We start from the raw sequence: 27,501 nt of genomic DNA, 5'->3' as shown, positions 1-27,501 counted from the left end.
CTTACGTTGAACATTACCGCTTACCTGATTCTGTGTGTGGCCAGGAGGATAGAGTAGTACAGTAATAAAATAGCTGCCATGTGTGGGGTCAGAACAAATGCAATTTCCAACTTGGCAAAGGTAACTGGATTTCCCTTTGCTCCAGGCACTAAGGGTTTGATTGTAAGGCGTAATGTCAGATAAAAGCCAATTGCTCTTTGCTGCATAGTAATCAATATGTAACCCTTTCCAGACTGGACTGCAGTATGGCAAATTGAACTGTCAGAATATTATTAATAATAATAAAATGTATACCAGAAGCATAGAGCTCATTTACAGCTCAGTTATAGCAGCCTCCGTTATATAAAATGTTCGAAACTCAATTATTAGGGATCTTCGTATTAATTTGGTTGACTTTGAGTAAGCCTTTCTGTTTCACGCTTCAGTAGGGCTTTGCACTGTAGTATTCTTGTGGCCATTTAGACAAATGAGCCTCGTGAATACTTCACTGACCAAGGTCCCCAAGAGCTAGAGCCCTTGATTGTAAAGCGGCTACTTGCTGTCCACTGTGGCTCATAGACCATCCTCTGTGGCGTCCACGTGCCCCAATGAGACACATGGACAAGAGTTTTTCTGATAGGACAGCCCCTTTAAAGGACAAATTACCAGATTCACACATCTGTGTTTTGTGGTTGGCGATGCACTGACTGGCTGCAGTCCTGACGCAAACTCGAATGCCTCCTAGGTGAGACCTGTCAAGCTTGGGTCAGGATGTCTGCCGCCAGTCCATGCATTCTGGTCCAAACTCACCCTGAAAATCGTGTAAGTGTGAATCCAGCCTTATTGGGATGTGGGATTGTATTTGCTGACAAGGTCTGAATGAAGTGACATTATGGCCCATATGGTCTTATTATGTCTTGCAATATGAATGGATCAAGATTGATTGACAAATAAGTGAAAGCCTACTAGAAAGAATGCCTACAGTCCATGAAACTGCGGATGGCTAAAGCCAAGCCCTTTACTCCCTCTATGACTGTAGGAGACGGTCCACATAAGATTTTATTTATTAGCCAGGGAATAAGCTTCATTAGCAGGAAACAACCCAAACGTTAGTTCCCAACAACAATCTTCTATGTGCATTGATTTGATAAATGGGTTAAAGTATTTAAAATACCGTACTCAACGTTTCCTTGGTTGTCAATTGCATAATACGATAATTGTGTGTATTGTGATGTGCACCACAATGTTTTTTGCATGTTTTCCAACTTTCTGTACTTGAAGCAAAAGTCACTTAAGACTTTGCTTTGATATTTACTTCTAGCGCTATAGTTTGCTGACAGAACACGTTTTCTCAGTGTAACAGCTGCGAATGAGGGCGGACTTTAGTCTGCGCTGCTTCAGTTTGAGGTTTTTCCGACATATGTTCCCACCAACACACTGCAAAACACAGCCACAAAGTTCTGGCTGCACAAGTCTGCTTGCTGCCTCTTCCATGCCAGCTCCACTGTGAAAAGGCCTGAAGGAAAGAAAGAGTTCAATGAGAGACCTGCTGATAGTGCGGTGAACAATGGCTACTATGGTGCACTTTAGACTTTGCTTACTATTGTATACCGGCTCTTTGGGGGTTAGGTCACTTTGTGCACACCGCTACCTTACACAGACATTGCTGTAGATCCACAGGAGAAACTCCCATATGGTGAGACACAAGGAGGAGCAGGGTTCCCCAACACGTGTGCGCCGTTCCAGAACAGGCACAACTCCACTCGGTGAAATAAAAAAAACTCACAGAAGTGTTACAAATGTAGGTGCCCTGCCCTTAGTATTCTACTAACCAGCCGCCATCTTCAGCTGTTCCCAGCGCCTCCCTGATCCCCTTCTTGTGACTAGAGATGAGCGACTTTGCCTTTTTTAGGGTCGAGTCGGGTTTCATGAAACCCGACTTTCTCAAAAGTCGAGTCGAACGAAATCGGCCGACTATAGGGAAAAGTCGTGAAACACGAAACCCAATGCAAGTCAATGGGGAGAAAAGTCGGCAGTGAGTGGAGGGACTGTAAACACACCTGGCATGAATTTTAACCCCAGAGGCGGCAAAATCTCTCTCTTCTCTCTTTCTTCTCTCTCTCCCTCTCTCCCTCCCACTCCAGCTACGCTTCCGCTATGTTCCGCTTCTCTCATTGGCTGAAAAAGTCACGTGCAAGCATTCGGCGAAACCTGACTTTGACGCTTGGGTCGCCGACCGCATGGCCAACTTCACACTGTGGTCGGGTTTCGTTTCATGAAACCCAACTTTGGCGAAAGTCGGCGACTTTTGAATCTGACTGACCTGTTTCACTCAACTCTACTTGTGACTACAAATTCTGACTGATCGATTGTCAGATGTAACGGACACAAGCTCCTCCATGTAAATCATTGAGAGCCTCATTCTGGCTCTAATAGCTTTATGTTGAGTTGTGGCTTCCAGGTTGCCCAGCAATCTCTGTAGGAATCTGGCAGGAGATGAATGGAGCAGGGCTGGGAACAGTAGAAGAAGGCGGCTGGTAAGTATTATACTGGGGAAGAGAACTTAAAGGGGTATTCCTATCTCCCAATATACTATCACAATATGATGTAGTAGTAGTAGTAGTAGTAGTAAAACTAACTACATTTCTGACTTTCCTCATGTGCAGGCATTGCAGGACCTTAAGTATCCATGGTTACATCCACTAGCAACTAGCTATCTGTCACTATATTATTGGTTGTAACCATGGATACCTAAGGTCCTGTAATGCCTGCACATGAGGAAAGAGACAAAGCAAATCTGAAAAACTTTACTATATTTCTAATTGGAAGAATTTGCGAATATTATTACCCCTACTACACCTACTATTGGGATAGGATCTTAGAGATGGGAATATCCCTTTTTAAATAGTGATACCGTTCCAGCAGTAAAATATTAAAAAAACGCGGTGGTGCTTTCATGAAAACATAGCTGTTTATAACAAGGAGCTGTTTCCTGTTTCATGCTGCCTGTGGCTGGGGTGGCATACATCTCATGACAGGTTCCTTGTAAGTACTGGAAAGCCCCGTTAATATATGTTACAAAAAATATAACTTCTTAATATTTGCGGTAGATGTGAGGCATGAACATTCAGTGTTTCCACAGCCCCCTGCAAAGCATTCGATATGCTTGCTCCTGGCCACGCAATTCACTTGGATTGAGAGAGGCCACACACGTCTAATCGGAATATGGCCTGGACTATGCATATCGCATGTTTGCTGTCACTTGACCGCCTGCTCCCGGCGCCAGTATCAGAGAATCCTGACTGCGCACGCTGTGAGGATTCACAAGTCTGCAGTTACAGAATGACTGCAGACTTTGGAGCCAAACCTGGACATACCTCTTTCACACTTTTCAATTTGGGTGGTGGAAAAACATATAAAATAAAATATTAAAAAAAATTCTGTGCTACTGTGCTCACCGGTAAACACTAGCAGGTTCTCGGAGCTCAGTGCGGACCAACGTAGGTAATATGGGAAAAAATTTTTGCTCCAGCTGCATAAACACTTCTTTTGTTAGAAATACATAAAACTATTTATTTTATGTATTGCTACTTCTCCATACTTGGGCACTGTGTTCCCCACTGGTCTCCTACCACCAAATGCGTGGGGCGGGGGGAGTCAAGCGACAGCTCCAGCCTATCAGTTTACCTAAATAATAATGCTCATATACAGTGTTCACATAATGGTACCATATAATAAACACATCAGAGTTGTTGTTTTGGCGACCTACCTTTAGGGAATGTGGCATATGTTGGTGACAATGGAGGTAATGATTAGATACAGATGTGTTAATGATTCAATGTGTAAAATGCACCATCCTGGAAGACGCACCTGCCTGCTGCTAAATGATCCACTGTATTTCTGTACTGGCCGGACCCTGCTATTCTGTAAAGGAGAAAAATCCGCAAAATGACTAAACTGTGGAAATGGCATGCGCCAAGTATGAAGGCCGAGGTCTTTACCTCCTGTTGTAAACAAGTCAGACAGATGGGTCTCTCAGTCCTGGGACCGGGCTGCAGCCGCACTAAGAATGTTCACAATTCCCGTTAATGCCTCTCATTTATAAAGGAGTTATTCCTTCTGTATTAATGGAGTTCAAGTCTTTAAAATAAACGTAGCATGACACTGGTGTAAACCAGAGGTCCATATGCTATACAGCATTGTTAACCGTATTTGGTATAGAAGCTATATGGAAAAAATCCCGCTGTCATGTGAATGTTTTACTTAAGCTGTTATGATTCATTTTTATATGGATTCTAAATCTTTTCTTTGCATTGACTTACATGAAGTTATTGCACGTAACACATGGCAGACAGTATTAGGATTCTGAATTACGGTAGTTTTCTTCTTTGATTTCCAAATAATGTGCTTGTGTAGTTTTGGAGAACCTTTCGATATCCGTAGCATACACCTTCTAGGGACAGTACATTTAATTTATGTGGAAACAAGGCGATGACCGCTCATTCATAGAAGTACAGTTCTTTTATTGATGCTGCGTGTTTGGGCACCACATGGGTATATTCATCAGGCCTGGGAACGGTACCGGTTTGGTACTGAGATGTGTATACCCAATAAAGTGACCATTAGAGATTGGAGAATCGATTTTTCAGGACTCGATCAGTGATCTGGACCACTGGATGGGAGACCTGCAAAACTCCATACCTCGGCTTTCAGTATTCCCGGCTATTCTTTTGATTAGCACGGCTGGCACGACATTGAGTGTGTATCACGCCACAATGATGCTAATCCAAAAGGAGAGTCAGGAATGCAGGGAGGTAAAGAGATTTGCAGGAGTCCAGTCACTGATAACTATCCTGGCCCATGGAGCCCTGCAAATGTATCCTCTCATCTCTAGTGATGGTACTTCCACCAATGAGCCGTCTTCTCCAGCAGCGTTCAGTGGTTCCTTGTTTTTTTCCTCACCCTAGTGCACTTACTGTGGTTGCCATTGTGTGTAACCGGCACAAGTAGGAGCAGCAGCTGGTCCTCTCTTTGCAAGTTTTTGGGCACAGTTGTGCCTGTTATAAGCAAATCATGCCAAGGTGAGCAGTTTCGCTTAGGGTCCCGTTTCGCTTAGCGACGCACCAGCGATCCCGACAACGATACATAGTAACATAGTTATTAAGGTTGAAGGGAGACTTTAAGTCCATCTAGTTCAACCCATATCCTATCCTAACTTGCCCTAACATGTTGATCCAGAGGAAGGCAAAAAAAACCCCATGTGGCAAACAGTAAGCTTCACATTGGGGAAAAAAATTCCTTCCCAACTCCACATACGGCAATCAGACCAGCTCCCTGGATCAACGCAGTATTAAGGAAACTAGTGTATATAACCTGTAATATACTTTTCAAGAAAGACATCCAGTCCCTTCTTAAATTTTAGTAGGGAGTCACTCATTACAACATCATATGGCAGAGAGTTCCATAGTCTCACTGCTCTTACAGTAAAGAATCCGCGTCTGTGAGTATGCTTAAACCTTCTTTCCTCCAGACGTAGAGGATGCCCCCTTGTCCCCGTCACAGGTCTAAGAGTGAAAAGATCATTAGAAAGGTCTTTGTATTGTCCCCGCATATATTTATACATTGTAATAAGATCACCCCTAAGCCTTTGATTTACCAAACAAAATAACCCCAAGTGTAATAACCTGTCATGGTATTGCAGACCCCCCTAGTTCCCTAATAACCTTGGTCGCTCTTCTCTGCACCGGCTCCAGTTCAGCTATGTCTTTCTTATACACCGGAGACCAGAACTGTACACAGTATTCTAAGTGTGGTCGCACTAGTGACTTATATAGAGGTAAAATTATGTTCTCCTCATGAGCATCTATGCCTCTTTTAATGCATACCATTATTTTATTTGCCTTTGCAGCAGCTGCCTGACACTGGCCACTAAATGTGAGTTTGTCGTCCACCCATACACCCAGGTCTTTTTCAGTGACAGTTTTGCCCAGTGTTTTCCAATTAAGCACATAATTATACATCTTGTTTGTTCTACCCAAGTGCATGAACTTACATTTATCCCCATTAAAGCTCATTTGCCATTTATCAGCCCAAGCTTCTAGTTTACATAAATCCTCCTGTAATATAAAATTGTCCTCCTCTGTATTGATTACCCTGCAGAGTTTAGTGTCATCTGCAAATATTGAAATTCTACTCTCTATGCCCCCTACAAGGTCATTAATAAATATGTTAAAAAGAAGCGGGCCCAAAACTGACCTCTGTGGTACCCCACTGCTAACCGTGACCCAGTCCGAGTGTGCTCCATTAATAACCACCCTTTGTTTCCTATCCCTGAGCCAGCTCTTTACCCACTTACACATATTTTCCCCTATCCCCATTGTTCTCATTTTATGTATCGACCTTTTGTGTAGCACCGTATCAAAAGCTTTTGAAAAGTCCATGTACACCACGTCCACTGCATTCCCTTGGTCCAGTCCTGAACTTACCTCTTCATTAAAGCTTATCAGATTAGTCTGACAGGAACGGTCCCTTGTAAACCCATGTTGATATTGGGTCATGAGGTTATTCTTCTCCAGATACTCCAGTATAGTATCTCTTAGAAAACCCTCCAGGATTTTACCCACAGTTGAGGTTAAACTTACTGGCCTATAATTTCCAAGTTCAGTTTTTGTCCCCTTTTTGAATATTGGCACCACATTTGCTATACGCCAGTCCTGTGGTACAGACCCTGTTATTATGGAATCTTTAAAAATTAAAAATAATGGTCTATCTATGACTGTGCTTAATTCCTGCAGTACTCGGGCGTGTATCCCATCCGGGCCTGGGGATTTGTCAGTTTTAGTGATTTTTAGACGCCGCCGTACTTCCTGCTGGGTTAAGCAGGTGACATTTAATGGAGAATTTTTATCCCTGATCATGTTATCCGTCATGGGATTTTCTTGTGTAAATACTGTTGAAAAAGTCATTTAGCATATTGGCTTTTTCCTCATCCACCATTTCACCCAGACTATTTTTAAGGGGGCCAACACTATCATTTTTTAGCTTCTTACTATTTATGTAGTTGAAGAATATTTTGGGATTATTTTTACTTTCTCTGGCAATGAGTCTCTCTGTCTCAATCTTTGCTGTCTTGAATTGCTTTTTACAGAATTTATTTAATTTTCTGTATTTATTTAATGCCTCATCACTACCTACTAGCTTTAATTTTCTAAATGCTTTATTTTTATCTCTTATTGCTCCCCTTACAGCTCTATTTAGCCATAGTGGTTTCATCCTATTTCTAGCATGTTTACTCCCATACGGTATATATTGTGCACAGGTCCTATTCAGGATGCTAATAAACGTCTCCCATTTTCTTTGTGTATTTTTATGTCTCAGGATATCGTCCCAGTTAATTGCACCAAGATCATCTCTCATCCGTTGGAAATTTGCCTTCCTGAAGTTTAGTGTCCTTGTAACCCCTCTACTCACATCTTATTAAAGGATATGTGAAAACTTATTACTTTGTGATCACTATTACCCAAGTGACCCCCAACCTTTATATTTGATATGCGGTCTGGCCTGTTGGTTAATATTAGGTCTAGCAGTGCCCCCCTCTTGTTGTGTCCTGAACCAGTTGTGAAAGGTAATTGTTTCTCATAGTTGTCAAAAACCCATTACCTTTGCTAGAACTGCAGGTTTCGGTTCCCCAATGTATTTCAGGGTAGTTTAAGTCCCCCATAATAATGACTTCTCATAATACGACCTGGTAAGGATTGCTGGTGCGTCGCTAGTAAGCTGCCAAACATGCAGATCTCTTCAGTGAAGCAGCAACGATCCAGCGATCCGTATAATGACCTCGGCGGTCGTTGGTACCTTGTCACACAGCAGCTTTTCTGACGATTCCCGCCTGCGTCCCTGAGTTCTGCGTCGCCAACGAGGTCGCTCGTCGGGGTCAAACAGCGATGCATGCTGGCCAGCGGGACACCGACGATGAAAAAATGGCCCAGGACATTCGAGCACGGTCAGCGATATCCAGCAGGGGGGCCGGTCGCCGCTATGTGTCACATGTAGCGAGAACGCTGGTGAGGTCGCTGTTGCGTCACAAAATCGGTGACGCTTCAGCGATCTCGCTATATGAGACAAGGGTTTTACTCTTCCAATCGTTTATTTACCCAAAACCTCTGCTCTATGGAGAAACTTTTTTTTTTTTTGTTCTTTTTCTTTAGATTACTGGAAACGCTCATGTGTTAATGGAAATCTAATTAGAAATGACCTATTTCTTAAATCAAGTATTCAAGTTTAACAAAATTTATGAATGTAAATTTCTTTGATGTTTCCTGACCTGTTGGTAACTAACCTAGCCAAAGGTGAAGAACATGCAGTGATATTGAAGGGCTTTGCGTGACCAGCAGATCAGGTTTTGGTGGGGCTTGATCAGTTAAGCTCACTGTGACCCACAATCGTGTCCAACGTGCTTGTGGTTCCCCTTCCGTTGTGACTCAGAAGCCAAACTCCAATGGGGATTTCTCGGTCTGGCTACTTTTTAACCTTAAGGCTGGTTTCACACTTGCGTTTTTTTTGCGCTGAGTTTTTGCACATACATGCGCATGCGTTTTCCCCCCTATATTTAACATGGGTGCGCATTGTCATGCGTTTGTATGCGCATGCGTTTTTTTGTAGTGTGCGCCCAGGCGCACAAAATGCAACCTGTTGCATTTTTGGTGCGTCCGACCTGTCTCAAAAAAAGCATGCGCACGGAATTCACCCAAACACACATTAAAGTCTGTGGGAACTCTGACGTGCGCATGGTCATGCGCACGTCAGCGTTTAAAAATGCGTTTTTTTGTAAAACTCATGCGCAAAAAACAAGGAAACGCATTAAAAACGCATGATGCGTTTTATGCGTATTTGCACTGTGCACGCAGCGCAAAGAAACGCAAGTGTGAAGGTAGCCTAAGCCACCAGGAAGGACAAGATGGATCCCAAATTGGGCCTCCACTAAGGACAGAGTCCTAATTTCGTTGAATTGCCTTCCTAGCGTATTGGGATAATGTTCATGTCAAATATGCAATCTTCATGTTATTACCATGACTTTTTCACGTTGACCTCTTTTCTGTTATCACTTTCACTGTGGTGTGTTAGACTTTTTGGTTGGTACAGCAAGCGCTCACTTCACACCATGGACGGATGTCAATCAAGGCGGATTGGGCTTGCTAACCACATGGAGCCCGGAAACTAGTCTCACTGTAGTACTGTCCAGATGTTTAGTGAGAGGCAGGGCTGTGGAGTGGGTAAGCCAAACCACCAACTGACTCAGAATTCCGACTCCCCAGCACTGCCTCGCTACTGAGCATGTACATAAAGTGCAGCACAGATTCATCTTCACTAAAAGCCGAGACCCTTAGATCAGGAACAGAACAGACATTTATAGGACATTTCATAACTTTGTACTACATTGTGCTACTTTTAGGAGTTTGAGTCAGTCCATTTTATACCGGACTCCACCAAAATGGACACAGACTCCACGACTCTGGTGAGAGGAGCGTGTGAGATTCCACTTCCTTAATAAAGTGGTGATTTGAAAATGAGGATGTCTAAAGTTATTTCTGATGATGATAATGGTCTTTTAACCACATTTAAAATAGTTTCCTTGGCCAGTAATACAATTGTATAGTGGCTTGGGAATGCAATGATACCAAAATATGGTGATGGGGAATACTATGTTTTTTTTTTTTAAAGAAATGTCAGCAACCCACAATTGTATGTTCTACAATATAAAATTAAACGTTATACTTTTTTTTTAGGAAAGCTTAGACTCCAATACAACATTTTACAAGTTGTGGACATGTCATTTTGATTTCTTTTTTTTTTAAAGTGTGTAATATAAAAGTATAGTGGGTTCACGGGAAATGATGGTATGCGGAGTGTATGTCTTTCGCAAAGGAATCTTCCATAACAGACATCAAAGCAGGGAGCTTATTCTGCTGATATTTCTTAGTGGAAAAAATAGGAAATATCCCAATCGGTGTCGGAGATGATCAGTGACAAAGTATGCTCCACCATTAGTGACCCAGATATTAAAGAGAAATTGCCTTGCACATGATGTTTGATCTCCTTTGCGGTGTCAGAGCGAAGAGGAATCTTCTATTGACTGTAGCTGCAGGTACACGGTCTGTCAGCGCCACGCTTCGGGAGCTGTCCATCACTATCGTCTGGAAAATGTATAAGAAGGATTTCATGTTTTACCTCATATGACACAGCAGAAAGACTCTGGATATACCTTCCATAAGGCAGTCAATACGAGAACAATGATTAAAACCATAATATGTGTTCTAAAACCTCAGGGAACAGGCGGAAAAGTAAAATGTCATGTCACTGTTAGAACATGTGTGTTTACCACTATGGCATGTATTCCAATCTAGAATGTGTCCAGATTTCTCCTATATATAAACTATTCCTAAGAAAGAGCGTTATTAGATTCCAGCACTTGGATTCAGAGCCATGGTTCCGCATGGGTGGGTTTTCCACACATTTAGACCTCTGATGCCGTGTTCTCTAGTCTGCGGTTGCAGAGCAGGGTTTCGAATCTCACTTTTTTTTTCTTCTGGAATCACGGACAGGCTATTTATTTATTTGTAATTTATGGACCGTTTAGAATATCATAATTAATGATGAAAGTGAAATGTGACCAATGTACTGATATAAGCCTACATTCACTGTGTACTGTTTATTAACGATCCCAATGATCGGCACGATCACCTGCAGTTTAAAAAAGATCAACACTGGGACATCATTTTTTCCCCAAGGACACAAATTTCAGGCCAGCTGCTGAGTGTAACCACCTCCAAAGACCCTCTATGGTTTTTTTATGCACTCAACGAGTTGTAGGAACCCTTATTGTTTTTTTAGGAATAGATGGTTCACAAAATCACCCAACTGTTTTCTTTGAATTGTCTCTTCTGACGTCTCTTTGGAGGTATTTTGTGACAACTTTGCCACTTGCGTTTGTCTTTTCCCATATACAGCACCCAGAAGAATGGCTGTCTTTTCTTTGAGCTGCTTCACAGCTTTCAAAACCTGAAGCCTTTTAAAAGTAGATGCACAAGACGGGACATATGCACAACGAGTTATTTAACCCATCACATTGCATATGGTCATTGTTTATGGTGGGGTTTTATCATATTTTCAGGTGGAACCTTCCGGAAAAGACATGCATTCGTACCCTTAGACACAACGCCTCTAGACCTTTCGCGTTTTAGCCTTCGATGCCTGAGTCCATGTGGCTTTATTTCCACGATGAACATTGGGTGCATTTTATTCTGCTGCGTTTATTTCCATATGGGTTTTATGTGCAGATTTTTGTCTACAGACTTGCTTGAGATGCAGAAAACAAAACGCGTATGCCGAAGTTTGCTAGTTGGTACTAAAATGCGCAGGACCAAAGCTGCATGAAATACGCATCATGGGAACTTGGCCTGAACTTGCTTTTTCTTTTCAACTTCCTGTACATAATACATTTTCTTTCCCTGCCCCTGAGCTTGTGGTGTCTTAGTTTAGAAATGGTCAAAGTTACATGTAAGGCTAGTTTCACATTTGCGTCTCAGGGCGCAACCTGTTGCAATTTGGTTGCGCTTGGCGCACCGTCAAAAGGACGCAGGCGCCGCCAAACGAATACTGCGCACGGCCTGCGTCCTCAGTGATAAAGATAGGGGACGCATGACGCATGCAGTGTCATGCGCCCGGAGGTGGAGCTACCGGCGGAGGCACGTCAGGGGGCGGGGCTTAGCGGCGGCCGTGCGCAGGCATCGGCGGCTCCATCTTGGTGGCGGAAATTTTTTTTCTTCTCCAGCAAGATGGCGCCACCTTCGCAATAGCAGCTATCGGATCTCTATACAAACCGATAGCTGCTACTGCACAGGCGCTCCGGGCGCCATTTTCAAAATTACTTTTTTCTTTTTTTTCCCTCGCTCAAGTAAATCTGCAAAAGGGAGTAAGTGCACAGAAACTATACGATTATCCTGCAGCGCAGATGTCACGGCCGGCGTTTTTTAAATTTTTTTTATTCAGTTTGTGATGGTATTCATTGTGTAAACTAGGGGGCAGGTCAGTGAGGGATCAGTGACCTGTCAGCAGTCTGCGTTATGAATATATAATCAGAGCACCGCATACCGCAGCCCCACCTTAGGACACCAGTATATCACTAACACAAAACTGATAATAAAGATTAAGAAACAACCACAAGATGGATTTCATCAACCAAGGTATCCTTGTAATCAGTATAACGTCGCTGACCTGACACTGTCTGTAGGTTACTGTGCACAATCCTGCTGACAGGTTCCCTTTAAGGGGGAAGCCATCATCAGAAAATGGCCTGTTTTATCTGTTTTCTGTGTTACATGTTTTCTTTGTTAAACTTGATAATGTTTTTTATTTTCAAATCAAAATCAAATCAAAGAACTAAAAGTAGCAATCTTGCAATTTTTGCACTGGGGTTTTATTTAGACTGCTACTTTTTCAGCAAGTAGCACCCTCCATACACAGCAGATAACACAGGATCCAACCAAATCAGAATAGATAGCTGCCCCTGCTGCCCCCCTTCACACTGTCCTTTGCACACGCTCATTAGATACTTCAATTCAAAAGAAGGGGTCATTATCTGCTCAGCGGGGCTATGTAAATGTGTTGTTTCCTTAAACATGAAGTTAGAGTTTAAAAAAGTCCCAATGGCCAGTGATAAATTTGCAACTTTTCAGCTTTTCATTTTTAATACATATTGTGATATGGAAAAAGACAAAATTAAAAAATAAAATGCATTTAACACGAAAATCTGATTTAATCAATAGGACATTTTCTGGTGATATCTTCTAGTAATGAGCAAACGTGCTCTGTTACTGTGTTATCTGCATCACGAAACAATCACTGACCTCAGGGAGACCAGTCAAAGAAAACACTGCGGCAGCCGGCAAAGGCGCTCAGTCAGTGAAATCCTCGGTGCATTGCTCCCTGGGAAATACGAATATGCAAATACAGTCGGTGGAACCTCATTTAAGAGTCTCAAACACGGAACTAGCCAGATCTTCCTCCAGGGCAGGACCCAGCCAAGGGGTGGCTCCTTTTGGAAACCACCATTACCACCATATTAAGTGGCCCTTTAAGTCAATATCCAGCTCTTTACGAGTTTACAGATATGACATGGGAAATACCAAGGCCAGGTATCCATCCACAGACAGCTGTTTCGGGGTATTGCCCCTCATCAGTGTGGAGTAGGATTCTGGCTTGGTGGTAGCAATGCCTAGTAGACCAACATCACGAAACAATCACTGACCTCAGGGAGACAAGTCAAAGAAAACACTGCGACAGCCGGCAAAGGCGCTCAATCAGTGAAATCCCGTGTTTGAGACTGTGTTATCTGAGCACGTTAGCTTCTAATTGATGGCTTCCCTTTACAGTCTAGTGTTCTCTCTGGGAACATCACTACACGTTAAGAAAAAGTTACTGCATTGGAAAATCCTATGCAAAGCACATTAATAAGTATAGTGTTATTCTCATCTCTGGCTTTCATAGTTGAGATGGGAATAACTGCTTCTAGGTCCCGTTCGCCAGAGGTATGGTTAAAAAATAAAAACCCCCAGCTGAGCACAGCTGCACTACACTGTTTGCTTCACTGTCCTAGAAATGAATGGGAGCTATGAAAACTGCATAGCATGGACGCCTACTCAGTTGGTCTAATTCCCTAGTTGCGGATCAGTGTAACTTGGCTGTTCTATGCTGCTTCTGGAACTCGTTCACTTTTTTAGGAGAAACACAAATAGCTTGGCACAGTTGTGCTCGGCTGTTTTTGTAACCTCACTTCTGGTGACTAGAACCTAGTAGCAGCAATGTTGACCATCTTAATCTTAAGCAACTGAGATAGGAAGAACCCTTTAAATAAACATTTTTACCCTAATGCTATTATGTTATTTTCCCTACAGCCCCGATGACTGTAACTCAGTGGCTGCAGGGGGAATAAAACATAATTTTCTCCCTGTAGCCTATCTTCCAGTTAGACAGCAAACATATTTGAAATACTGCTTACCTGCACTTTTTCTTAAGGTAAATACTTTTTTTTCCATAGCTGATGGGTTCCTTTAAGGGTATGTGGACACGCTGTGGATTCTGCTGCCGATCCGCAGCGGATTTGTCCCTGCGGATCCACAGCAGTTCCGCAGACATTGTACAGTACAATGTTAGCCAATGGTATTTCAAATCCGCAGTGCACATGCTGCGGATTTGCTGCTGTTTTAAATCCGCAGCATGTCAATTCTTTCTGCAGATTCCGCAGCGGTTTGACACCTGTTCCATTGTCCAGGTGTCAATCCGCAGGGGAAAACCGCTGGCAAATCCGCAGGAAAACCGCAGGTCACTTTACCTGCGGTTTTACCTGCAAATCCGCGCGGAAAAATCCGCAGGTGAATCTGCAGCGAGTGCACTCAGTGATGAGCAAAGGAGTATGTGTGGTGATGGGTGGGGGGTGGTCAAAACACCTGTTCTAGTGATTCCAGTAGTCAAAGATTTATCACCTATCCCAGAAGTGGGCAATTACCGTAATTTATTTGGCCAAATGAAAGACCGTGACTCATGTGGAGTGGAGGACTGAACCAATAGACTGAAGTTAATTCTGCTCAATATCCATATGAACATATTATTAATTTTGTTGCTTTATAATGAGCAGAGCTAGTTTTTTTTCCTGTCTCGTGACTGCAGACTTCTGAATCCTTACAGCGTGTGCACTTAATTTGTATTGAGCGAAGCTGTGTTTGTCTAGTTGAAATGTGGCCAGAACTTTGCAAATCGCTTACTTGCAGTCACATGACCAACTGGTCACTGCCTGAACCCCAAAGAATCCTGACAGTGTGCAGTGTGCGCTATGTAAGGATTTGGAAGTCTGCGGGCACATGGTTGCTGCAGATGTTTATCAAAAGATTGGACAACCCCTGTAAGTGTGTTCATTAGCTGTTACTGCTGATGCAGGTTACGATAGGGATGACTGTAACACGTATTCTTATCTTTAGCAGATACTCAAAACCATGCTGCTCCTCTCATGCAGCCCTTGTTTCTTGATTAACAGCTCTCCACGCACGATATGATGGACTGCACGGCTACCCGCACACAATATGATTGCCCCCACGGAATACAATGTCCTCACATGTTTCCCCCACAAGTGACTGACGATAGAAAACTACTCGCCTTGCCCCTGCTACCTTGACCCAGCTGCCCCAGTCTGAGGCTCCAATGTAGTGACGCCATCACCCTGCTGCAGTGAGACTCGGACGCACATGGTGAGTGGTGGAAGAGGGAGCCGAATGCTTCCTTCTCCACAGTTCACCAATGTCTGCATCCTGAGGCTTTGGATGCCATTGAGATTGTAATTTTGGACTCTGCTATTGTGGTGCTTGACTTCCGCAACTCACGGGCACTTTGCCACTTTCTAGTCCTTTGGCTGTTCTGGTCCGCGGCCCGCTGTTTGCCCAGGTGTGGTCTATCCTATGAATACATTATACATTTCTAATAAGGGTTGTCCCTTTTTATTGTTTTTTTTCTCTTTTTTTTATATTTACTTCCATTTTTTTTTTTACTTATATGCAAGTATCAGTGTGTGTGGTTTTTTTTTTTTTTTTTTTTATTATAGCTAAAGTGTCTGAGGATAATTTAACATTTTTTTTAATGATTGAATTGATGTGGATTGTGAAGGGGATGCTAGCACTTCATGGGGTGACTGTGTATCCAGGGATATGCTGGTGATTTCTTTGTGCCTTCACTTTATTAGCTGCAGTTGTTACGACTGGACGAGGATATTGGAGCTCATAGTGTCCCTTTATTCGTGTCTCGGCGATGGACCTCCAGGCTCCTCTTCTTTGAAGCTCCAGCCACCGAGTCCTGCTCTGCGGTCTGGATAAAGGTCTGCTATGAGTACGCTTCAGTGCTAACATTTGTGCTTCTGGTATTCCTGGGTGAGATTGGGGAGAGGGAGAAAGGCAGAAATATTCGACAGTGCGTGTTTTCAGCTGGCTTTCCCATATTTGACTGCCGATCTGCCTGGCCCCTGTGTGGGAGCTGCTGGCCTTCAACACCCTACAAGGACTGGGAACAGAGTAGACTCAAGTTCATTGTTATGACAAGTCCCCAACAAATGCTGCCTCTGCAATGGTGCTTCCTGCAGCTGCTGCGGAGGGGACATTGAAGCCGCTTCTCCCGTTCTGTCTGACCCACTCCTTGTGCTGCGGAGGAAATTGGCCGGGCACAGGGAGCGTTGGCATGGAGAGCAGATTGATTTCTAGAAGGGATTAAGACATGTTTTTGGTGGTTGTCCAAGGAGGTGGTAAATCCTGGATTCTCAGTTCATTCGTCGGTTTCTGCTGTGCTGAGGTCTTCAAGCTGCAGCCATCTTCCCGTGCCATGTAATTAATAAGTACTGTAGCCCTGAGATTTATCAGCGAGCGGCATAAAGCCCGAAACCAGAAATAGGTCCGCAGGGAAGCACGGCGCGGCTGTCATGGTGTTCATGCTGGCCGACAGATCTTGGACTTTGTCGGTTTAGAGATGCTGTAGGTTTCAGGCTTTCTAATAGTCACTTACAAAATGATGACGATTGCCGCACACGCGTTAGTCACACCGGTATAAAGTGCGGTAATACCCGCACACGCGTTAGTCACACCGGTATAAAGTGCGGTAATACCCGCACACGCGTTAGTCACACCGGTATAAAGAGCGGTAATACCCGCACACGCATTAGTCACACCGGTATAAAGAGCGGTAATACCCGCACACGCGTTAGTCACACCGGTATAAAGAGCGGTAATACCCGCACATGCATTAGTCACACCGGTATAAAGTGCGGTAATACCTGCACACGCATTAGTCACACCGGTATAAAGAGCGGTAATACCCGCACACGCATTAGTCACACCGGTATAAAGAGCGGTAATACCTGCACACGCATTAGTCACACCGGTATAAAGAGCGGTAATACCCGCACACGCGTTAGTCACACCGGTATAAAGAGCGGTAATACCCGCACACGCATTAGTCACACCGGTATAAAGTGCGGTAATACCCACACACGCATTAGTCACACCAGTATAAAGCGCGGTAATACCCGCACACGCATTAGTCACACCGGTATAAAGAGCGGTAATACCCGCACACGCATTAGTCACACCGGTATAAAGTGCGGTAATACCCACACACGCATTAGTCACACCAGTATAAAGCGCGGTAATACCCGCACACGCATTAGTCACACCGGTATAAAGAGCGGTAATACCCGCACACGCATTAGTCACACCGGTATAAAGTGCGGTAATACCTGCACACGCATTAGTCACACCGGTATAAAGAGCGGTAATACCCGCACACGCGTTAGTCACACCGGTATAAAGAGCGGTAATACCCGCACACGCATTAGTGATACCGGTATAAAGAGCGGTAATACCGGCACAAGCATTAGTCACACCGGTATAAAGAGCGGTAATACCCGCACACGCATTAGTGATACCGGTATAAAGAGCGGTAATACCTGCACAAGCATTAGTCACACCGGTATAAAGAGCGGTAATACTTGTACACGCATTAGTCACACCGGTATAAAGAGCGGTAATACCCGCACACGCATTAGTCACACCGGTATAAAGAGCGGTAATACCCACACACGCATTAGTCACACTGGTATAAAGAGCGGTAATACACGCACACGCATTAGTCACATCGGTACAAAGAGCGGTAATACCTGCACACGCATTAGTCACAGCGGTATAAAGCGCGGTAATACCCGCACACGCATTAGTCACACCGGTATAAAGTGCGGTAATACCTGCACACGCATTAGTCACACCGGTATAAAGTGCGGTAATACCCGCACACGCATTAGTCACACCGGTATAAAGTGCGGTAATACCCACACACGCATTAGTCACACCGGTATAAAGTGCGGTAATACCCGCACACGCATTAGTCACACCGGCATAACGCGCGGTAATACCCGCACACGCATTAGTCACACCGGTATAAAGAGCGGTAATACACGCACACGCATTAGTCACACCGGTATAAAGAGCGGTAATACCCACACACGCATTAGTCACACTGGTATAAAGAGCGGTAATACACGCACACGCATTAGTCACATCGGTATAAAGAGCGGTAATACCCACACACGCATTAGTCACACTGGTATAAAGAGCGGTAATACACGCACACGCATTAGTCACATCGGTACAAAGAGCGGTAATACCCACACACGCATTAGTCACACCGGTATAAAGAGCGGTAATACACGCACACGCATTAGTCACACCGGTATAAAGAGCGGTAATACCCACACACGCATTAGTCACACTGGTATAAAGAGCGGTAATACACGCACACGCATTAGTCACATCGGTACAAAGAGCGGTAATACCCACACACGCATTAGTCACACCGGTATAAAGAGCGGTAATACACGCACACGCATTAGTCACACCGGTATAAAGAGCGGTAATACCCACACACGCATTAGTCACACCGGTATAAAGAGCGGTAATACACGCACACGCATTAGTCACACCGGTATAAAGAGCGGTAATACCCACACACGCATTAGTCACACTGGTATAAAGAGCGGTAATACACGCACACGCATTAGTCACACCGGTATAAAGAGCGGTAATACCCACACACGCATTAGTCACACCGGTATAAAGAGCGGTAATACACGCACACGCATTAGTCACACCGGTATAAAGAGCGGTAATACCCACACACGCATTAGTCACACTGGTATAAAGAGCGGTAATACACGCATTAGTCACATCGGTACAAAGAGCGGTAATACCTGCACACGCATTAGTCACACTGATATAGAGCGGTAATACCTGCACACGCATTAGTCACACCGGTATAAAGTGCGGTAATACCCGCACACGCATTAGTCACACCGGTATAAAGTGCGGTAATACCTGCACACGCATTAGTCACACCGGTATAAAGTGCGGTAATACCCGCACACGCATTAGTCACACTGGTATAAAGTGCGGTAATACCCGCACACGCATTAGTCACACCGGTATAAAGTGCGGTAATACCCGCACACGCATTAGTCACACTGGTATAAAGTGCGGTAATACCCGCACACGCATTAGTCACACCGGTATAAAGTGCGGTAATACCCGCACACGCATTAGTCACACTGGTATAAAGTGCGGTAATACCTGCACACGCATTAGTCACACCGGTATAAAGTGCGGTAATACCCGCACACGCATTAGTCACACTGGTATAAAGTGCGGTAATACCCACACACGCATTAGTCACACCGGTATAAAGTGCGGTAATACCCGCACACGCATTAGTCACACCGGCATAACGCGCGGTAATACACGCACACGCATTAGTCACACCGGTATAGAGAGTGGTAATACCCACACACGCATTTTTTGCTCTACCCATTGCTTTCAGTGGGTGCAAAACACTGAGAGAAGTGACATTCTGCATTTTGCAAAAACACAGCTTTTTGACAAAACAGGACAAAACCCCCCAGCTGTGTGCATGAAATTACTGAAATCTCAGACATTGCTGGTACTGTAAAACGCAGCTGAAAATTAACCTAAAAACGCAACGTGTGAATATAGCCTAAAAATGGTTACTGTTGCTTGTCTAGTGTGAACGCGTCCTGCAGCTCTGTCCAGAGATCTCACATCAGTCAATACGGCACATTTTTAAAGTTTGTGGACTTGCGGGTCAGAAAGACGTTCATAGGAAGACAATTAGCCCATTTTTTTTTTTTGGTGGTGGGTTACTTGCTGCCTGATGGAACCCAGGTACACGCCATGCCGATGTTGTCAGTAGAGTTGAGCGACTTTGGTCGGATCAGGTGTCATGAAACAAAATTGGTTTCAGATGAAACTGGTCCGACTAGGGCAAAAAAAGTCGGAGTTTCATCCGAAACCCGACCCCAATACAAGTTAATGGGAAATAAAAGTCGGCATTGAGCGGACGACATTCATCCACCCAATGCCGACTTTTATTTCCCATTGACTTGCATTGGGGTCGGGATTCGGACAAAACTCTGACTTTTTTTTGCCCTAGTCAGACCAGTTTCATCTGAAACCAATTTTATTTCATGAAACCCGATCGACCAAAGTCACTCAACTCTAGTTGTCAGTAATGTAATTGCGCTAATCCGTAGATGTAACTACCATGGAGCTCACACAGAGATCGATGGTCAGGTTAATGCTTGCCATAGATTCCCTTGTGGTCTTTCTCAGGGTGGGATGAGTAAACGTACCTTGTATATCAACTATATAGGAAATAACAGAGGACTTGTACTTGGCCTTTTTCACACATCAGTTTTTTTTATTTTGTTTGAGAAAAAAAGAAAAGCCGTGTTTAGAACTATACCGGATGGAACCATTTTTTTTTGGTCTGTGTATCCATTTTACAATTATTATTTTCTTTTTGCATGCGAGTAAAAAGATGGCACACCTCTAGCCAGTACACATGGAAAAATGGGCAGCACGGACCCATTGATCTGAACATCTGAATGGGCGCGTTTTGATTGGTGATACAGATCAAAAAGGACACATCTATGTTACGTACATTTTTTTTTTTTTGTGTGTATCTGTGAAAAACATGGATAAATCGTATTCGTGAAAAACTGATGTCTGCATGCGGTCTCTACTGTGTGTACGCTATAGGGCGCGTAGGTATGCCATTTCATGGCTATATAGTGGCTTTTATTGATTACTTCTGCCTTGGGTATCCATCAGGAAGTCCTCTTTCTGTGAGCACGGAGCACAGCACCTGCGGTCAAAGATGGCTGTGACTAGCCGCGGGCCCATATCACGATGTGATGAGTAGTATTTTTTGGCTTCATGGAAGAACTGCTCATTGGCCACAGTGAAAAGCTGGATGGTCCTGGCTACCATCAGAGCAAAACGTTGTCGTTTCTGGAAGGTGTAATGACAGGTAGTCAGCGGTTCTATGCTGCGCAGCATCGCACACGACTTTCTGTAGAACGGGGATACGTAAAGGGGACACGCTCCACATTCCGACACATCGATTTCAGTGGACGTTTATAACAGGACAGCGTGGGTCAAGTGTTACTGCTGGGAAGTTTAAAAGGCCGTGGAGCTGTGCACCCTGCAGCAGGGTTAAAATATGAAGCACGACACAAGCGTGACTTCCCAGGCCACGAGTCCATCCCCCACCCCGTGTATAACACGGTGGTGGAATGTGTGCTGCGCCACCACCTATGTCTGCTCGGTTGCCTCACCTGTCAGATGATTAACCATGGTTGGCAACTGTCATATTTTTGCTGACAGATGACAATCTGATTTCCTTTTTTAATGACACTTAGTAAATATATTGACAGCCAACTGGCCTTGTCGTATTTCACTCTGAAGTACCAGACCAACAATTTCCATGCAGGGTGGTTAACCCTTTGCGGATTCTTTCTGCTTCATTTGCTCGAGGCTTCCCTAACACACCATTTTTTTTTTTCCCAGCTTTTCTTAGGCTTGTGAAAAGACGCCATAAATTTTAGGCACATTTTTTACCTATAAAGAGAGTGACTAAAGACATTCCAACATGTGTGTGAATGTGTATATCTGGTATACATTTGTTCATAGAGCCAGGCTTATTGAAGAATAATTGTTACTTACCGTATATGGACGACATTTTACTCCTTTTGTACCGAATCAATGTAGAAAAAAATATACTACAAGTTCGGTATCCCTTTAAAGGGGTTGTTTCAGTGCAGAAGACCCCTGGAATTCTAGACCCGCCATAGCAGTCCGTTAAACACAGCAGGTCCAGCTGTAGAAACTTGGCAAAGAGCTGATTTTTCCAGTAGAAGTTTCCTTTAACTGCATTGGCTTCTACAGGAGTGATATACTGTTACATACAGCCGGGAAAATGGCCATTCTGAGCGAGCCACTGCTTACTAGCCACTCCGCAGTCAGGTTTGTAAATGAGGTTACGATTTAAGGACCTCTCTTTGACAACCCTTTGCTGTACTAGGTCATATGGACAGAGGTTGTCCACTTTAATATTATGTTTCCACTACCACGACATTTCTGCCATGGATTTGCAGCTCGAACGGGTCTGTACTTGAGTTAGCCCCATGTAGTTCTCGTGGTTTCCAGGTGGAATACCCTTCAGTAAGTGGCATGTCAATGAAAAGTCAGTTAGCGGGTGGATTCGAATGCCAAAAAGCCTCGGAAATTTGCATGAATAAAAACGGACACTGATTCAGCATAACAATTTGTTCTATATTACCAGCCTTAGTTTTTGTATTTGTTCTTTATTAGTTTCATTTTGTTATTTTTTAAGTTTTATTTCTTTTAAGTCCTTTTTTTTAACATTCTTTCCTTGACCACTTTGCTTATTCAGGTGTTCATAAATCGCTTCTTGACTTACGACTTTTTAATTGTCACATTTCTTTTTGCCGCCTCTCACTCCAGTCCCGGCCCCCGGAGTACTCCGCTTGGCAGATGTTCACTTTGGCGTATTTGGAGACTAGCAAGTGAAATTTTAAGGTTTATGTAACTTTTTTTTTTTTGCGCAAAAGAGTTGCAAAGCTACTAAGCACCGAAAATAAACTGTTTGAATTTGTGCACAAAAGCTGTGAGCCATTTTGTAGAATTTGGCGTAAGAAAAAAAAAAGTACACAAATACCTCTTTGGGGGAAAAAGAAATGTGGAAAAACAAAACCCAAAGGATGCAAATGATGAGCCTTGTCCTAAGTGTTAATGACCCGCAAGGCTGGATTCATCCAGAAAGACCATTTTTCATTCTTTATTTTCATCGTTTATGCCATTTGTATGTTTAGTACATCTGTATTACGTCCGTATGGCGTTTTAAACATGAACAATTTAATTATAAAAGGCCAAATACAGTTTTCTATGTTATAATTTTAATGGATGTGTAGAAACCTTATTACATACAGATGGTGACTTGTATGTGATAAGTTTTTTGTGCAGCCAGGTTTTTAATTTTTTTTACTCAGACCATCGTTTGTGTGAACTGTGTGGTCCTTGTGCGGTCTGTGTCTTCTCCCTTCTGCATGTGGACAGCTCACGGACATAATACTGAACGAGTCCTTAGTACATTCATAGTATTTTTGTGGCCCATTCACCCATCAGTAACCAAAATACCGTTTTTCGTACTGAGGCATTCATTTTTAAAATCTGTATAGCGTGTAAATTCCTCTCAACTTTTACCTCCAACGCGTTCTCCTCAAGCACAGTGTGAATGCATCCTAGCATAAAATTAGGATTCCGTTCCTCTGCTCTTTTGTGTCCGCTCCTAACGGACCTTTATGACTTTTCCCACATTGACTTTCTCTTGCTTGCCAGCTACTAGGAAGCAGCCAAATGTTGGCCGATAGAAGAATAGTGCTGCATTTAATATGTGGGGAAGGTTTCCTTGTAACGCCAGCTTGTTTGCAGAGCTCTTTGCGGGGTGTAATTGAAGCAAACAGTACTATGTATTCAAGCCAAGTTATCATGAGAACTTTTTTTTTTTTTCCGTTTTCCGCCTTATGGACAACTGTTCATTAAAGTGATAAATTGGTAAAATGATCCCCCAAATAGCATGTCTGACTGTTTCCACCATTCTAGTTTGCAGAAGACTTGTCATCTCCTTTCAGACATCTCCTTACACACCTGCTCCATGTCACTGACAGCCAGAGAAAACAGTATATAAAATAAGGACCATTTTACTTTTCAATTTATATATTTCTGGAAAAAGCTTTCAATACAGTGACTTGGAAAGCCATGAATCCCTATTCCTTTGCCACAGTCCTCGGTGGCACAACCTAATAAACATGGAATAATTTTCCAGTAAAGCAGGGGATCACTGTCCAAACGGAGAGGGCACCATACATTACAATGGTTCTGTTAGACCAGAATAAAGATCTATTATTGCCGCCTTGTGTCTGTGACATTTTATTCTCTCGCCCTGCTGGGCCGTTTTTCATTGCTCGCCATCAGGGGTTTTCGGTAATGGACCATGCCGCGCACCTTTTGTGTGCCGCCTTCTCTCTGACTAATCAATGGATTTATTATAGAAGCTCACTGGTAAGGCAGGGACACCGCTGTAATGGAGAGGAGATACATTTAATTCCATGTTTTTGATGCTTGAAACAAATCATTCACAGGCAGCAAATAATAATCCACCCGCACAACTTGCCTGGTCAGAAGCGGTGAAATATTAATTATTTAGGACAGCTCTAAGTGCCTGTCAAGCCAGAGGCAGAGCAGAGTAAAAGGGAATATCACAGACCACTTTGAGGAGCATTAAAAAGCCATTTTGCTAATACTAACTGGATGTTTTTTGGGAAGGCAATAGGATGTGAGGAGATCGGACTCGCTTCTTGTCTCGGGAGGATGGATCATTTGCAGAGTTTTGTATCCTCTGGACAGGAATTGCCTTCTCCCCTTTATTATACAAACAGCGTCTGCCCGTCCGTCCATCCCTATATATCCATCCATTTCTATATATCTATCCATCCATCCATCCATCCCTATATATCCTTTCATCCCTATATATCCATCCATCCATCCATCCATTTCTATATATCTATCCATCCATCTATCCATCCATCCATCCATCCATCCATCCCTATATCCCTCTCTATGTATCCATCCATTTCTGTATATCTATCCATCCATCCCTATATATCCATCCATCATCCATCCCTATATATCCATCCATCCATCCCTATAAATCTTTCTATTTATCCATTAATTCATCCATCCAGTCATATCTATATTCATTCATTCATTCATCTATCCATCCATTCATACAGCCAGCTATCATGCATAATAATGCCCTTTTTGTCACCTTTAATGGTTTGTACCTTAAAACATAATTAAACAACTGAATTCATAATTGAATTTAAGGTAAAGAGTTCTTATACTTAATGAAAGAAATCATGCCTAGCTATAGGTCCCTATACACAATACTCTGATGTTGGAGGAATCTGCCGATGACTACTGGTTTGGATGCTCTAATGTGTATGGAGGCGCTGGCTGATCGAGCACGTCAGATTTAGGACTGCTGATCGCATTGTTCTCTCTGAGATGAGCAGCCCGCTAACATTTCAATTAAGATATAACAAGAGAACATAGAATGGCAGATTTGCAAAAATTTGCAAAAATTCTCTGCAGCCAAAAATATGGCAGTAATCAGCAAGTGCTGAACAACAAATACAGGGTTTTTAGTCAATACGTTTTTTTGCAAAAAAATGTATACCAAGCTGCCTCACCAACGTCAAGGTAACCTGTGTCGAAGCAGTCCCTATCTAATGTATTTAATACCTGAACATCGTGTGACATGAACAGATGTGACAAAAACACATGTGAAATGCACAAATGTGAACACGTGGAGCAGCCTGTCTGAATCCTGTTCATGTCAAGACACTGTTCAGATGTTCAGGTATTAAATACATTAGATAGGGACTGCTTCGACACGGGTTACCTTGACGTTGGTGAGGCAGCTTGGTATACATTTTTTTGCAAAAAAACGTATTGACTAAAAACCCTGTATTTGTTGTTCAGCACTTGCTGATTACTGCCATATTTTTGGCTGCAGAGAATTTTTGCAAATTTTTGCAAATCTGCCATTCTATGTTCTCTTGTTATATCTTAGTTAATGGGTGGTGTGAACACTGTCTGACCGACGTGTTCACATTTGTGCATTTCACATGTGTTTTTAACATTTCAATTAGCGGCTTTCTCAAACAAAACACAAACGCTCAGCCGAGCAAAAGTATTAAGGGCCTGTCACACTAAGCGATATCGCTATAACGTCACTGGTTTTGTGACGTTATAGCGATATTTCTAGCGATATCGCTGTGTCTGATACTTACCTCCGACCGACTCCCCTGCTGGTTATCGCTGATCGCGCGAGAACGTCCTGGACTGTTTCTCGTCGTCAGCTTCCTGCTGGGCTTCCTGTGGAGAGACGACCGTGGACGCGGGCGGGAGGACGCAGGATCGCCTAGTGTGACAGGTAAGTAGTGACCCCCAACCGCTGCTATGTCGCTGGTGAGATCTGCCTGTGTGGCAGCTCACTAGCGACCACTTTGCGATGCACCAGCGATCCTGACCGCGTCATATCGCTGGTCGGGATCGCTGGTGCATCGCTAACTGTGACAGTACCTTTACAATGGCCAGTGGGAAGATTGATTCTTTTTTTTTAGAGTGTCACCATCTTCATCACTAGGGTACAGATTGCAGTAATCTGTACTTTGCTAATGAAATAGAGGATGCAGGTAGTCGTGTGTTAGGCTACTGTGTTAAAGGGAATCTGTCAGCAGGTTTTTCCTGCCTCATCGAAGAGCGGCCTGATGCAGAGACAGAGACCCTGATTCCAGCGATGTATCACTTAGTTTACTGGGTGCAACAGTTGTGAGAATCAGAGTTTTTAGATGGAGCAGAGCTCAGAAGACTAACCCCGCCCACATCAGGCTCTCTATGTACATTATCTACTGACAGTGAGCTGCTTATCACAGGAGGGGGTGTGCTCGGACCAGTGCTCGCCTGCACTGTGGTCAGGGCAATGATAATCTCCTAGTGATAAAACCTTCATTTAAGTAAATAACAGCACAAAGCCTAGTAAATGACACATTGCTGCTACCTCATGCTGTTCTCAGATTACAAAGCAGAAACCTGCTGACAGATTCCATTTACCTACTACGGAGCTTTGTGGGTTTAGAGTTGCAGCCATTTTGGTAGATTCTGAAGCATTCTGGAGTTTAAGTTTTTATGGAATCCTGACAAAGTGCAGCCCAAAGTGAAGTCTGCAAGTTATAGACCAGAAGTAGCCAAGCTGAATGGTGGGTAGTTTTGTAGGAATATAATAACTATAGCTTATTAATTGGTCTAAATTCCTGCTGATTGTGAGCTTTGGTGGTCCTACTAAGCGATGTTCTCTCTATGAATATAGGACCACCCAAAGGACACATAAGCCCAAAACATTCGGGGATTTAGACCAATAAATTCGTGTTTTATTTATTCCTTCAATACTTTACATCATTCTGCTCAGTTCTTTCACTTCTCCACTATGACATTCTGCCTTTAGAGCAGATTGTATTTTTAATGTGACAGGTGCCTTTCAAAATGTGTCTGTCCTTTCCAGAAAACTTGCAGCAGGATGTCAGTGTCTGCCTCTATCTCCCCCCTCCTCCATAGAATCTTTTAAGCACCAACTGTCATCTCCTATCTCCTTAATGGGGAAACCTGTCTGCACCGAATATAAATTTTACCCCTGAACTGATAGTGAATGATCAGTCCAGGACTAAGAAGCAGATTTCCCTGATGAAATATATTATACAGTTGTTTGCATACTATTGATTTATGAAATAACATTTGACTTTTAAATCTGCAAAACTACAGCTAGGGAAAGACTTCTTAGTAATATTAATGCTTCGCACCATGAGTAACATTCCTCTGAATTGGAGTAGTGGGTGTTTCTCACTTCTATACATCTGTGTGTGGGTGGAGTTGGAATTATTATGTG

At 43.3% G+C, this 27,501-nt stretch overlaps 1 protein-coding gene across 16 annotated transcripts in view; it reads left to right on the top strand.

Moving 5' to 3' along the window:
* The window catches only part of CAMK2G (calcium/calmodulin dependent protein kinase II gamma), a 301,123-nt gene that overhangs the window by 102,201 nt on the left and 171,421 nt on the right, over positions 1-27,501 (top strand). The window lies entirely within an intron of this gene.

This window comes from Dendrobates tinctorius, unplaced genomic scaffold (assembly GCF_039654945.1).
Source record: "Dendrobates tinctorius isolate UK_male_01 unplaced genomic scaffold, ASM3965494v1 ptg000292l, whole genome shotgun sequence".
Taxonomy (NCBI): Eukaryota; Metazoa; Chordata; class Amphibia; order Anura; family Dendrobatidae; genus Dendrobates; species Dendrobates tinctorius.
This window is presented reverse-complemented; position numbering and strand designations above follow the sequence as displayed.